Source organism: Acanthaster planci, linkage group LG16 (genome assembly GCF_054643075.1).
Source record: "Acanthaster planci isolate LZ-2023a linkage group LG16, COTS_SCS, whole genome shotgun sequence".
NCBI lineage: Eukaryota > Metazoa > Echinodermata > Asteroidea > Valvatida > Acanthasteridae > Acanthaster > Acanthaster planci.
In genome coordinates, this window is record NC_141792.1 from 9,048,756 (window position 1) to 9,052,560 (window position 3,805).

Here is a 3,805-nt window from a genome sequence, read left to right on the forward strand (position 1 = left end):
GCTGAAAAGAGAACTGAAGCTGAAAACGCCACTTACAAGCCGTCCGCTCAAATCAACGAGGATGGATCTCATCAGTGTCCCCAAGGCCATTTTGTATCAGAAAAGGCCGATGCTAATTTTGTTTAGCTAGAATGCAGCACATGAGTTTTTTATATACATACATTCAGGGGTGGAGCCGGAAAATTTTCCTAGGGCAGTCAGGCCCGTCAGATTTTTCCTACACATAGGTAATATTACCACACATTGGTAAGGCATACGTTGTTTGTGATGTACAGAAAATAACTCTGTCATCGTTTTATACTACTACTACCGTAATTGTACGGTGGCTGATCTCTGCCAGGAATACACTTTTTTGGGGCGTTATTACGCCGTAAAAGAGCAGTATTACGCCCTAACTTAGGGCGTTATTAGGCCCTAATAGGGCGTTATTACAGCTTAAATTAGGGCGTTAATACGCCATAGACTAGGGATTTATAACGCCGTAAAATAAAAAAGTGTATTCCTGGCGGAGATCAACAACCGTATAATTGTTATTTCATTTCTTTATATTCTTTTTGGTTGTCGGAGTGGGTGGTCGGTTCAAGGTTCATGTCCAGCCCATACACTGCACCTACCACTTCTCGATTTCTCTGCAACCTCAATAATACAGCTGCTAACGTCGTTTGGCAAGCGTTGGTATACTGCAGGCGTTTGAATCCTCCGTTTGAAGAGCAGTTTTAGATTGCCTTCCTAATGCCATCCTTCTTTTGAAGCATATCCGTTACTGCTGGCTGCTGAATATGCCCTAGATTCCAATTAAGGAATGGTCAAATCCGTAAAGGCTCCCTTTTGTGTAATTTCCTTTCACTTGAGGGATGCTGTTCGAGATAAATTTAGACGGCTAAATTTAGTGCAGAAAATATCCATTCCCAGTCCTCGTAAACTTAGTGTACATATACCTCTCCCCCCGCGATACATGTTAGGTTAGCCGGTTTTTAATAGAAACCTGCTTGTTGGAGGGACTTGCACCCAAGTTTCATCACTGGGGTGCCCTTAATAAGTGCTGTATTTAAATTAATTTATGATGAATACTGAAATGGCCCAAAAGACACACAAGAATTTTACCTAGTGAAAAAGGTACCAATTTGTGACCGATAATTTAACAGCGTAATAGATCTTGTACAATACTGAACTGAGAAAGCCAATCGTGTAGGTCGTTTGCTGGACACTTGCTTAGCATGTAATAAACCACTTTCCAAAATACAGTGAGAATTATGCTCACCGATTACCGGTACATTAAGGAATTTTTACACTGTTATTAAATATAAGAAAAATGTAGGCAACCAAATTAGTTCACACAATTACGTCGAATACTTGAACATGTTTCGTTTTCAACATATATAAATTTTGTATTGTACAGTTATTGGACACAATTTTCATTTGAAGAATACTTAACAGATTCTGTAGACGATTTTTGTTTAAAGTGTAAAGTTTGGTTTTTTTGTGTCCTTTAAATACTGACAGATCAAGGAAAATGATATATGTAGGCCAAACTAATTATGAAAAATCCAACTCTCATTCCCGTAAAAACTCGAAGCTTATTAAACCAAAATCCCTAATCCGTGTACCGCTGGAAATCTACAGACCAGAGTCACAACTAATCAAATTATGTTTAAAGTCGAAACCTGGTTTGAAGAACAATGACTTTGCTTGCCTCAACTGCTTCAATCCCACAGCCAGAAAATGTAGAAAATAACAGCCACTAGGTGTGTCAACAATCTGCAACAGCCCCGAAAGTATGAAATTCCAAGAGCTAGCTTCGATCATTGTGCAATAGCACGATGATTCGGATTTCGTGTAATTTAATTATCTATCCCACGTCTATGCAGTTGGTGGGCTCGACTTAATCAAGTTTCTCCACGTTGGATATACGACGAACCCGTGTGCAGTGTACGGGCAGTATCCAGAGAGCACTTTAAAAACAACCCCTTCGTCATTGATTCAATTTGAGATTAAAATTTGTGCAGGCTGAATTTTTTTGTTGCTTCTCATTTGATTTCTGACGCCCTTTCCACGAACACACGAAGACAACGACCGCATACAGCGTACGCGGTATGTTGTCTGTGACCTCTTTTGACGGTATGCACAGCGTTGCGGTGGGAATTAACCATTTTCAAGGAGATAAAATTAAAAAGAATCCCTTTATTTTAACTTTGTGTTCATCGGTTTTGGAAGTCTGTTGAGAAAATCAGACGACACATAAGTGTGTTTATCTGATCATCCGTACTGATTTTGACACAATTGATAATAGCCGCGTAAGTTAAGAAACTATAAAGCTTTCCGGCAAATCGAAAATAAACTGGAAAATTGGCTGGTGGTTTTCCCGGTAGTAAAATGTAAAAAAATTAAGTTAATATTGCTCAATTTGTGATATGTTTAGTAGTGATGTTCAGCAACAAAGTACCACACATTATCGTGAAATCAGAAACGGGGAAGGGGCTGGGACATATTTCTAACAATGGGCTATAGTCTCTACTCCCAGCTATGAACATACACATGCCGTATTAAGGGGCACCTCTGACGAAAACATGTCTTCCCTGATTTCATTTGTTCAATATAGAAGCATCCAAATCATTGTCATTTCTCTGCAGAGCTCAGCAACAACAAGCTACAAAGGGCTTTTTCTGTTCATGCAAAAATAGAAATTCTGAAGGTAGATTGCATTATTCGGAGAAAACATAGAAAACGAGGAGAGCCCTCGCCCTGTGTTCGTAGTGGATAAACCCTTTTGCATGCCAAACAATGAATGTAGCCATTGTTTGTAGCATATTTATTTGAACAGAAACTCTACCTCGATCTGCTTTATAATCATTTTATACAAGTCCTTGTGGCCAATATAAATGTAATTATAGCACACGAATATGCCACCTACCCAACTGCTAATCAAACTTGGCACTTAATCTATGCTAACTCGGCCACCATCCCGATACGATTGCGACAATTTAAATAGACAGCAAAGGCAGAACTGGTCGCTTCGGATTTTCTTTTCCGCTTTTACGGGCCGTCGCCTCAATGTAAGGTGATCCATCATTCGCTACCAAAATAAACACGGGGTAGATGCACCTATTCTGTAATATGAAACGTGTTGAATCAGCGGCTTTTAGTTGTGCTCAGTGGGTGAGAGTTTAGAATTCCCGGGTTGTCAACTGAACACAGGCGTAGCCAGCTTGCCTACTACCGTGGCTCGCTGATAGAATGAAAACTCTTTTTTTTAAACAAAAAGCAATGCCCATGCAGCAACAAAATTTAACAACCACCGTGCAAAACAAAATAAATACAAAAAGCAAGCAACATATACAATCACATCCACGAAACATACAAGTAAACAAGCTACAGAGGAACACAGCAATCGCGACAAATCTAAATAAACACATTAAACAAATGATTTAAAACAGAATTAATTGTTACAAACACGTAATGGAGCAGCAAACACAATAAATAACACTACCCTGTAAATAATGTAATACTTTAAATCGCCCCCTTTATACTGATGAATTGTCACTATATCTGATACTAGTTGAACAATTACAAAGGATAATAACAAACCTTATTCATGAGGAATCCATTTTCGATATGTTCCCTGAATTCATTTAGGTCGAATGAGATGGAGCCAGGTTATCTTTGATTGAAGTGTGTTCCAAGCACCCATTTTTCATTTTCTTCTTCGAAACCTGGACCAAAACACTGTGGTATGTTTAATCACGAATTTGAAATGTGTAGAAGAGTACTAATTTGCCAAGGACTTTCATTTTCTTGCTTTGATTTT